This window comes from Parasteatoda tepidariorum, chromosome 10 (assembly GCF_043381705.1).
Source record: "Parasteatoda tepidariorum isolate YZ-2023 chromosome 10, CAS_Ptep_4.0, whole genome shotgun sequence".
Taxonomy (NCBI): Eukaryota; Metazoa; Arthropoda; class Arachnida; order Araneae; family Theridiidae; genus Parasteatoda; species Parasteatoda tepidariorum.
Genome location: NC_092213.1, coordinates 26,075,637 through 26,087,809, shown reverse-complemented (window position 1 = coordinate 26,087,809; position 12,173 = coordinate 26,075,637). Strand labels below are relative to the sequence as shown.

General features: G+C 30.5%; 1 protein-coding gene across 2 annotated transcripts in view; it reads right to left on the bottom strand.

The window, feature by feature from the left end:
* Positions 1 to 12,173, bottom strand: part of LOC107439347 (acetylcholine receptor subunit alpha-like) — a 210,056-nt gene that overhangs the window by 74,563 nt on the left and 123,320 nt on the right. The gene's annotated exons all lie outside the window — the stretch shown is intronic.

The following is a 12,173-nucleotide window of genomic DNA, read 5'->3' as shown; positions in this document are numbered from 1 at the left end:
ATGTAAGTTGTACTTCACATCGAAGGAGATGAATATGTGGAATCTAAAATATTTTGATGAGCTTATTTATTATGAAAAATAAATCAAATGGCCCAGGAAAGATACAAAAACAGATATATAAAAACAGTGCATTGAAGAAATTTTGACCTAATGATAGATCTTATACTTAATGATGTTCGACTATTTAGAGTTTTTTGAACCATAATATCGTTTAAATTTGATTTAACGTTACAATGTTAAAGTGCACATTAACGTATTTCTCAAACTGGATACCATGATACTATGGTTCAATTTGAAAGAAGACGTGATTCAAATTTACACTTTAAAAAAAATTGAAGAAAATTTCTACCTTATTATGGTTCAATGATAAACCTATTTTTCTTAGATATTACAAATTTTATATGATTTGCTTACCTGAAAATGATTTTAAAAACAAAATAATTTATAATAATTTTGAATTTTTTTTGAATAATGATAAAAAAGTTTGAGATTTAAGGTGCATCCGATATCATACTTATGCAAAGTAAGAGCATAAGTACGCTATTCGCTATCATACTCATATAATTTAAATGTCAGAATTCAAAATTTGAACAAAATCAGTTAAATAATTAGTGAGAAATTCGATAAGGTTATATTTATTTATTTTATTTTGGGAAAATATTTTAACGTTTTTGCATAAATTTTTAATTTTGTCTTACAAAATTATTGAATTATCTTACAGTATTCGGGGTAAAAAGATTTTATATTATTTTAATTACGAAAAATAAGAAACAAAAAGCTATTTTATTAGCAATCTTTGTAAAAGTGGGCTTCATAATCGGGCGTTAAAACGTTTTCGTAAAATTTGTTCTAAAACGTGTCGATTCCAAAATTGATATTAAAAACGTTTTTCGAAGAATTTGTTTCTAGTTATTTAAATTCTTGATGCAAAAATTTTTTTGCACAATTCTTTTCAGATATATGTCAATTCTACTCTTGGCGCAAAAAAACTTTATTCATGCACTGTTCGTTACAGAAATATGCTGATTTTTCTTCACTTGATGGAATTTTTTTTTCGGAATCTCGTTTTAGAGACATCCCCATTCTTTCCTTGACGCAAAATAAAAAGCAGACCACCCTGAATAACTTTTGATCTAATGATCGGATCTCCACGTTCTTGGATTCACAGCATAATGGTTTAAGAGGGTGAACTCAAATATGCATAAATAATTTTGTGCATGGAATTATCTTTGGCCAAAAAATTTTATAATTGTGTGCAAAAATGTTTCAATTCGCTAAAAAAGTTCGCGAGATATGGCAAAATACACAAAAAGTAAACAATAAGGGATCCAAACGTTGGATTGCGCTCCTGATCAAGCTATGGGAACCATGTTTCCTAGATTACTGCTATCTTATATTGTGGGATCAGAAATCCAGATCCGTCAAAAAAAGATATGTTTATTCAGAAAAAGTATGTTTTTGTATCTGATTTCGTAACTTTAAATATCGTCTGCATTAATTATTAGCATATTTGAAGTGACCCTCTTAAACTATTGAGTCCTAAAATCTGAAGGTTCAATCATTAGATCAAAAGTTATTGAGGATGGTTCATTTTATTGGCGTACTGTACACTGAGAAAAAGAAGTATGATCAATACGACCAGAAAATGGCAAAATTTGTCATCTATCTTTTGTCTTTTAATCAAAATAATGTTTTTTTTATTACATTTTATTTATTTATTTTTGCTCGATATATGCACAGTACGGTAATTTTCACAAGAATTTTTTTCTCCGCCTAGGAAGGCTGGAATATTCCTTAAATGTTTATAATATCAAACACATATTATACTACTTAAGCTGCTTGGAAAACTTCGTAACAACTTATAAAAGAGTTTCAGTGCATCTCTTAAATCCTCAGAAATTAACTTATTGAGTTTGAAAAAAAAGCCATCAAAATGCGAAATCGACGCAATCTAAATTATTTATCTCACATAGACAATAATTGAAAATGAAAAGTTAGCTTTGTCAGATTTTTTTTTAAAACTCATCGAATGAAACAGCTTATGTAACAACCATTTGATGGATTCCGATATCTTCTTTATATTCTATTTGATCGTCTATTATCGTCTATTTGATATCTTCTTTTAGAGATAAATCAAATCGTTAAATATGATTAAAGAGATTATTAGTTTCAATTATTTCGATACGCTTCACAGAATTTACTTTATTGCTTTCATGCTCTTGATCAATGTCCTAACATAACTTCCATCTAAACAACTTTATATAAACTAGCTTTAGCGTTTCTATCTGGAGTTTAAATTTATCACTTAGTAAGAAAAAACAGCTGTTTGTGTAAAAAGAGTTAAAGGATTTGTGTGTCAGTATTTATCAATCTCTCACCTAGCTTAAAACTTATAATCTACAGGGTTATTTCTTTTATTTTCTAACCGTTGTTGAACAACCGACCCAATTTTAGATTTACGATTACTTTTGTTCAACTCCTAAGCCTTGTAATTTTGAACCCAATCGAGAAGTCAAGGAAACTCCTGTATCAAGTGTTGAAAGAAATCTGCCTTCGTAGAGGACTTTTTGAGGGAATTACCACGCATTTGCGTTATATGGGAAGGAAAACCACGAAAACCTCCCACAGTTAGCCCAGTGGTCAGGGAACTCTAAGCCATGATCCGTTTACCACTGAGGATATTTTACATCAGCCCTGTGATCGGTGCGAGCCATATGCGGAATTCGTATCGAACAGACATCGCTGGGATTCGAACCTGAGTACCTCATTCCAAGGCAAGCGCTCTACCCCCTGAACCACCGCTGCTCCTACAGGGTTATTGTAAAATAAGTAGACTCAAGTATAACCCTTTGGCGAGCATATTTTTTGGAAGAATAAAATTTTGCATTGAATTATTAAAAATTGTGCATTCAATAATTACATTAAAAACGATTACAGAGCCTTAACGGTTATGGTTGTTTTGACAAAATTTTAGCGTTTTCAAATGACAACTCTCATCAAAACGTTATCTTTACAATAGAAAATTTAAACGGGAGTTGGAGCTGTGCGGCGTGCAGGGATGCAAGTGACTCTAGACAGAGATGAAGAGGGAAAGATTAAGCATACAAATCGCTGTTTTTTGTTTGTTTGTTTCTTATATCTTCAGAATACATTCAGCTGAGCAGAATCTCTTTCACATCAAACATTCATAACTCTATTCTTTATCTCTACTTGGCCCGTTCTACTATCGGTCGTATTTTTTACTTGTCGTCAGCGTTGTTAGTTTTCTCTCTTTATCTCTGCCAACTCTGTGTTGAGATTTTTTTCCCTCTCAGAATCACAATTCAATGAAAATAAGTAGGTTTTTAGCTTTTTGAAATCATGAAATTTTGTTTCGTAACCGCAAATGTAGGAAGTAGACAAGGGCGCCGGCAGCAGGGTGCAAGGGGGTGCACTTGCACCCCCTGTTTTTTTTTTAAAAAAGCAAAGAGATACAGAAATAAAATTTTGTCATAAAATTTTTTTACTAAAAATATTTTTATTCGAAAACAAATAAGTAATTATTGATGCATAACAATTAAAAAATTGTTTAATCAAACAAGATTTGTAATTGTCTTGTTTGATGTCCAAATCTGTTTATAACTTTTTCAATGAATTCTGAGTCATCTTTGATTCTTTTCGTATGCACACTGACTATGCACAAACTACTTAATCTCTAGTGAGACATTGTAGTACCGATTCTATGTTTTGATGCGTCTCATTGTACTGACTTCTGACAACTGTAAAGCTTCATCAACACAATAAATACCAATGTTAGGCGTGCACAAACACGTTAGTATACGAAACTACTGTTTGTAGTTATTTGTGTTTCAAAGTCAGTAGCTATTCTAGCGCCATCAATACAGTTTCTTGTGGCAAAATTTGCAAGTACAAGAAACTTTTTTTTTAAATATCTTGTTAACAATGAAGAAATGTATCCTTAAAAAGATTAACAGATGAAAGTATATGGAATAACAGAACAAAATGTAATAACAAAATATTTTTTTTGGGGGGAGGGATAGTTAGTTAGAGGGTTGCACCCCCTTTTATATTATTCTACCGGCTCCCTTGGAATTAGATAATCGCTTAGTTTCTAAATTTTGAAGTTGTCTAACCTCGAAACGTGATACTCACAGTGAAAAACTGAAATTGAGTTGAAGCTGTATTTTTGACCTGAATAGTGGTGAAGCCAGGCATCGACGAAAAAAAAATTATGCATTACTCAAACTATTGTGCTTTCTCTTTCCTTTCCGTTATCTTAAAAGCACGTTCGGTACAGCTTGTTGGCTATTAGTTTTGGTTTATTACAAGCAAATAGATAATTTTGCTGACACTTTGTATTTTCGACACAATAACGCTCGAAACCAATAAAGTTAGAAATCAATAAGGTTTGAAACCAAAGTGGAGTGTCGCAATATTTATGCTACGTTTATGAAGAATAAGGGAAATTTCTTTTATCATGTTTTCAAGGAAATTGACAAATCTACGTTTTAGGGTGCAAATTAAAACATTTTGTAACGTTTCTGTTCCAAGTAAATTTTAAAAATATTATTAAGTTTTTAATTTTCTGTTTTTTATGCATATCGTTGTAAGGAATATTAGAGATATTCTGCATCCTCTCATATCTATAGGTTCAACGTAGCTGTTTTGCAAAATAGTCTTTCTACAGAAATTGCGTGCATCCAACGTACGTTAACATTCTCACGGTATGCTACGTGGGAGAGGAAAATCTTTCCATTGATCGAAGGTATTACTCGAATAGTAGCACAGCTCCCCTTTTGTTAACTTTGAGGTATACAGAGCCATAATGTCTAATGAATTTAATATTTTTCAGATATTGCTTGATTTGTGCTATCCTTTAATTGCATAACAGAAAAAAAGCCTTAGATGTACTAATTTAAAAACTAGGTAGAAATAACTTGCATAAGCTTAAAATCTTGATAATTAATAAGCTTACGTAGCATCCTATCACCTCATATATAAATATTCTGCGAAACACTTTTAATGTAGAATAGTCTTTGCTCTCTACAGAACTTGCGTAAAACCTACGTACGTGAGTGTGAGTTGCGGCAAGTGAGAAAGCAAACACTCTCTATCATTTGAAGGTTTTACAAGAATAGTGGAACATCTCCCATTTTGTTCACTGTGAGATACACAGAGCAATAATGTCTAATAAGTTTAAGGTTTTTCAGATCACGTTTGATTTGTGGTGCACTTTGACTGGTAGGAGAAAAAAAACTGGAGGTGTACCAACGTCAAAACTAGATAGAAACAACTTCTATAAGTATAAAATTGCTGCTAATTCCGCTTTTTTAAGAGAATAGTTGGGCCATTTTTTCAAATAAGAAATTCATATAAATGTTGCTTTATAGCAATAATTTGTAATGTTACTGAAATTTGAAACATCAATGCAAGGAGTAAAAAATTTCCATTCAAATTACTATAATGTATGGTAATTACATTTCAGGTGAAAAAACAAACAAACAAATTTCTGGTTACAAAACCAAAATATACAGTATTTAAACAAGTTATTTCGTAATTTTTCCATTCATATGGCAACGATTTATCGAAAATTCTAGTTTTTAAAATTATAGCTCTTACTACGATACATGTATTAAATAATACGAAACTAGAAAATAAATTCAACCGAATAAATGGTCTTATGCCATTCTTTAAGGTATCAAGATAAAATTATCAAATTTTACCACTTTTGCCAAATTTCATCACATATTATAAAACCATATTTTATTGTAAGCTTTTCCATAATCGTTACCAAAGTGCTTCGGTAAAAATTACCGAGGTCTTTGGTGTTCAAACAGTGCCATAAACACGGTAAATTTTACCACATTCTGGAAGTTTTGACCCATTTTTATTAGTGTATTAGTATAAGTATAGGCAAAACAATTTCTACATCGAATATTTATTCAATTTTGTAAATAGTTAATATAAACGCTTTAGTTATGAACTAACGTAACTTGACTTGACTAACACTTGAAACTAACATAACTTTGATTTGTCTTAAATCAGACTTTAATAAAATCATCAGAAATCTGGTAACCTTCATAAAAAGAACGAAAATCAATAAATCTTTACAAATGGTTTAACAATGAAATAAATCAAACAGTAAATTGTTCTTCTGGTCATAGCACTTATTCCATTTTTGAATGATAAATCTAACCATTTCCATAAAATTTTACAAAAGTAATCCATCAAATTCGTAAAATATGACTCTGTCAGAATCATAAGACAAGAACGTATTGCCATTCTGAATTATTTCAAAAAGAATAGTTGTTTTAAAATCTGCCGTTTTTAATCTATAATAATTTTGATGTGTTTATTGCCAGAATTGTGGTTTAATGCTGAATCTCGAATATTAAACTAGCATAAAACTTATTATATAAAAAACATTTAAAGTGGTAATTCATAGCTTTTAAAGGGATGAATAAAGTAATTATTACATTTCTAAAAACACTTTGCTCAACCAAAACGACGCTTTTAATTTTAAAATATTGGTATAATAACGTATAAAATTTTAAGCTATAACCATTTTGATGTGTTTATAATCACTATTAAAGTTTAATGTTCAACGGAGGATGTTAAAAAAGCAATAAATCTTTTATTTTACAAAAATATCAAAAACAAAAATTAATAAAGTAAGGAAATTATTATAAAATCCTGTTATCCGATAAAAATATGTGCAATGTGCAAAAAAAAGCACGGACCACCCTGAAAAACTTTTGTTCTAATGATCGGATCTTCACGTTCTTGGACTCAATGGTTCGAAGAAGTGACCTCAAATATGTAAATTAATTATTGCAAACGATATTATAAATTACGAAATTAGTCGTAAAAAAGGAAGTTTTCCGAATGCCTTTTTTTGACGGATTCGAATTCTGCCCCTCAAAATATAAGGGGTATTGTTCAGATGAGTTTGAATCCATTAATGTTTATTTTACTTTTTACGTATTTCGCCAAATCGTGCGAACATTTTAAGTGAATTGAAAATTCTTTGCACACATTTATAAAATTCGCTTATCCAAAGATAATCTGAGACAAAATTCTTTTTAACAATCATTTATTGTTATAATAGAATAATAATTTATATTATTTTATCAATTTCGATACACAATGTATCAAAATTTCCTTGGTTTTCTGACTTGCACATCTTGTGTTAAAATGATATCACTATATCATTTGAAATATTATGATCAATAAAACTCTTTTTAATAAAAATTAAATTATCCAAAGTTACTTTTACTCTTTAAGAAGCATGTTTATCTTCTTTTTAAAAATTGAATAAATTTTAATAAGACTTACTCATTTTTATTCAAAAAAAATGCTATTATTTAAAAATAAAACTGATATTTTGCTTCAAAAAATAATTTATTAATACTTCATTTAAAGAAATGAAATAAAAAAATAGAAATGATATGATATTTTGTTTATAAAAAGAACCGAGTTTTGAATATAATGTCATTTTACCAAGCTTTCTCTTTAACGCTGATATAAAGAGTTACTTATAATGCTATCATATTGGTTTAGTTTAGTTGCAATATTACCATTTTTGAATTGCTTGGAAGAAATAAATGAGTCGCGTGTGTTCTTCTCTGTCAAATGCACTACAGCCAGCAATAGGTCAGTGCCATCTCAGTAAGCTTCCCCCAAAGAATCATATGAGACGTCCTCGTCCGTCAACACTTGATCTTTAGCCTCTTAATGTTAGATTGTACTCAATCTGCCCATCTTAAGCGAAATCTTTAGGTACTCTATACACTTGGAAAGGTGATTTTTTTAGAGGTGTCTTATCTAGCAAGATGCCAAACAATCTGATACAATAAGTTTTGATTATTCTGGTAATATTATGTAGTTTACATTTTTATAGACTTCATGATTAAACAAAATTTTCCATTTGTCATTTTCTGAAATTGTTACATATATTTTACAAAGAAATCTTCATTCGAAGATTAAAATTCTGTCTTTAACTCTTTTTGTTAGCGGCCATCATTCATTACCACACAATTTGATAGGTTTCATAAATGCTGCTGTTTAAATATTTATTTTTGTCTAGAAATTTAGTATTTTAGATCTTGATGAATATTTTAAGCCATGATTGCATCTATTAGCTCTAAATAACCTATTACTATGGATTCTACTGCAATACATTTTAATCTGCCACTAGAAACGTTACCAAGCTATCTCAAAACCGACCAATAAAAAATAAGGAGCCATGGTGGCTCAGGGGATGAAATGCTCGTCTCGCAATGATCCAGGTTTTCCTTTGTCTTCTGGATCGGGTTCAAAACTACAAGGCTACGGAGTTAAACATTGGTAGTCGTAAGCTCATAAATAAGTCGGCTGTTCTGCAATGGTAATAAAATAAAATGAAAATCAAGATAAATCTTACTAATTATCCAATAAAAAATAATCTAAAAATTGTTATTCCAAATTAAAGGAGGATTTCCCTATTTGGTGATAAATACAGTAATTTACATAAGCACCAACATTAAACCAATCCATCAAATGCATGCCTGTCATCCCCAAACGAAAATAACAAATCGTTCTTCATAATACCCACGAAAAAAGAATAGCTATTTTTGAATCATCCGTTCCTTCAACTATATCCATTCGTTCGTATAATCTTCTTCAAACCATAATCGTCGCCGCGATTTAATGCTCGACAGAAAATGACAAAAACCCATTAAGTCAATTGTTGCATAAAAGAAAAATCCTTCTGCTAAATGCTATAATAGGGTAATTCATTTATCTCCCTCTAATCAGTTAAAACGTGAAATGAGGCTTTTCCGTCATAAAAACTTTCCGGAAAAAAGTCATATTTCACTCTCTCTCTCTCCCACAAGTAGTGTTTCAGTGTTTTCAGTTTGTTTTATCATAAAAGTGACATTTTTCTTAGAGTGGGAGATAATGACATTTACTGGATTAAATGAACTGGCGTATTTATTCGGTTCAAACGATTTGCACTGGAGAATGAGTTTAAAATTTTAGATTTATTATTTTAAACAATGCTAATAATCTTTTGTTTGTCTTGAGATATTTATATTTTGAACAGAAGCCAGCGTTCTGGCTGTTATATTTACTTTAAAGATTTAAGAACCTAAATTGGTTTTGTGGTAAGGTAAAAGAAAATTGTTTTGATATTTGAAAGCATACTTTGGGGTGGCATTTTGTTTTATTGAAGTGCAATGTAAATAGCTAAATCCTTATGAGAGAGTGGTTAGGAAATATTTTCCCAGCTTTATCATCCAATATGTTAAATGAGATAAATATTGTTTACATATATCTTAGTGAAAGACAAGTAACTTGCCTATGTTTTGCTAATAAATAAAAGAAGATTATTACTTCGTTGTATAAAATATTAGTTTCTGTAACATTTGTTATTTTTGCAATTTTAATAATGGTATCAAAAAAATGTAGAAAGAAAGTGACACTCAGTTTACTTTCAACTTGCTACAATATATTTTATTTTATAGCATTCGCTGAATAGTCGAACCAATTTTGGGCTTACAGCTACTGATCCTTCTTTCCGGATGCGGAATTCGTATCGGCCAGCCATCGCTGGGATTCGAACCCCGTTCACCTCACTGAAAAGTGAATGCTTTATCCCCTGAGCCACCGCGACTCGTTGCAGCAATATAAATAAGATAGATCAATTGGGTGCTTGCACTTCGGAAAGAAGAAGATCACGGATACCAATACATATGACCTATGACCTCATAGCCAGTTGATCGTTTATAAGCAAAATAGTGTGTTGAAATTAAGCTAAGCTTCTCAAAAATTAATAGGTAAGTTAGAATGTTAATTAACATAAAATTAATTAAATAATGCACCATATCACACACGAAATTCGTTGAAATATAAATTTCTTGCCTGTATGGATCTGCTCTTAGGGAAATGAAGTATCAATTTTTTTATCAAGATTTTCAAAATATTCACCTTTAGCACTTTTGCTGATTTTGTAACAACTTAAAATATTTCTTTATATTAAAATAAAGTGTTTCTAAATATTAAAAAATATACACTCCAAAATTTCTCAAAATTGTGTCAAAATATCTCCGAAGCAAATAATAGTGAAATAAGAAAACCCTATGCATTCAAAATTGCAGCACTATACACTGATGATTAAGCAAAATGCAATGCAATTGACGGGAGAATTATTATGTAGAGATGTTCATTCATAGGCTACTGGAAGGTTTCGAACCAAGAACCTACGGGTTTGTAATAGGATGCTCTAACCACCATAGTTTTTAGCCCCAGTCCAGGGAGAATTAAGAAGTTTTATTTAGTGGCTGCCGCGATGACACATCATGACACAAATTTCATTAGCTGAAAGGTTTTTAAGATATAGCGAAATGAGCAAAAAAGAGGCTGGGATAGCATGGTTGGCCGGGCACTGGACTCACGTTCGTGAGAACGGGGGTTCGAATCCAGTAGCCGAAGACTCCCCTTGTAGTAAATGGTGACTCATGCGCGTTAAATCTGTCTGGTCACAAAGTCCTCTATGTTCCCATAACAAATTATATGCCTGGGGGTACTGAATTTAAGATTGATCGTTCTCTGGTTCAGGTCAAAATTACGATCTATGGATGAATGAGTGGATGTATGAATGGGTTCGCCCTATAAAAGGGAGTGACGTACGAATGTGGCAGAAGTCGAATTCTTGGCCTAAGATGGTGCCACTGGAAATCAGAAACAATCACACCTCTTTGCCTTAATGACTGACGACAACAACAACAACAGCAAAAAAAGAAATTAAAGTTACCAAGCTCTTTACTATGCTATTGGGACCATGCTTTTACCGGAACCGGAAGTAAATTCCAGAAAACGAAACTAAAATGAGTTTTCGTTTTTCTGTGAGTATTTTAACGCTTATTTATTTGAATAAATTACTTTTAAGAGACAAACAAAATTCATTTCCAGAAATTAATTTTCAAATTATTAACTTTCTAAATTTATTTTTTGAAGAACGATGATTTTTAGAAAATTTATTCGCGCTAACATACAAAATGAATTATTATAGAATTCTTTGAAATTTTTGATACTTAGATTTTGTGTAATTGTAGCAATGTTTTGAGTTAAAGGTAAGGTCTAAGTGTGAATTGGTTATTTTTTTGAGCATTAAATAAGAATGATAAGAATTTTTCTTAAAAAAATACAATAATAAACAATATATTTAGGTCTACTGCATTGTTTTTTTGAAAAGTTTTCATATTTCAGTTCAAAGCACAGGTAAAGAAAAAAATTATTTTGAAATTATGCATCCCAATTTGTTGTATAGCTGTTAGAAATGATATTGTAGTCTTAAGCTTAAATTTGCTATTATTTTGGGAAATATTTTATAATTTTTTAAACTTTACTTTAAATTTATAATTTTAGAATCCCCTGCTTTTTAACCATGAAATTAAAATTTTAATTGAACCTCTTTTTAAAAAAAATATGTCGAAACCAAACGTAAACCTTAAGTTATGGAAAGTTCTTTTTTTTAATTTTTGTGAACTTCATGATTTATTTTACAAAAACAAAAACCTTTATTTCCAAGATCAAAACTTCACATATAACATACAATTGTACTGTAGTTTATTTCAATAATCATAAGGTTAGTAGCGAACAACTTAAGAATTTAAAAGAATTAAATCTAACCCATTTAATTCGTTTAGAAGTTCGGCAAAGTTGTCTGTAAACTTGCACACTCGCTAGGCATAATAGGATGGAAATAGATTCTAAACTTAGGGACACATTTCAAAATCTTATAACATGTCAAGAATGCATTAATTTCAGTTTGGGAAGGTTTGAAAGCGTCTACATACGGCATTGAAAAGGCTTTGATGAACAATGGCCTGACAACAAATTAGAATGACAAACAATCAATTTCAAGGTTTACGAATTCCTAAATTTAATTAATTCTACTCACAATGTAATATTGTGTAACTAGTGTAAGCAACTATTATGAACTTGAAAAAAACAGCAACTGCAAAATATCTTAATAGTGTGATTTAATTTGTTTATAGAAATTAAAATAAAAAATAAATTCTTTAAATCAAAACAAGAGTGAAGTACAGTCCGCAAAAAAAAAAACGAATCACCCTGAATAACTTTCGTTCTAATGATCGGATTTTCTTTTTAATTTCTACCCTTCCTTT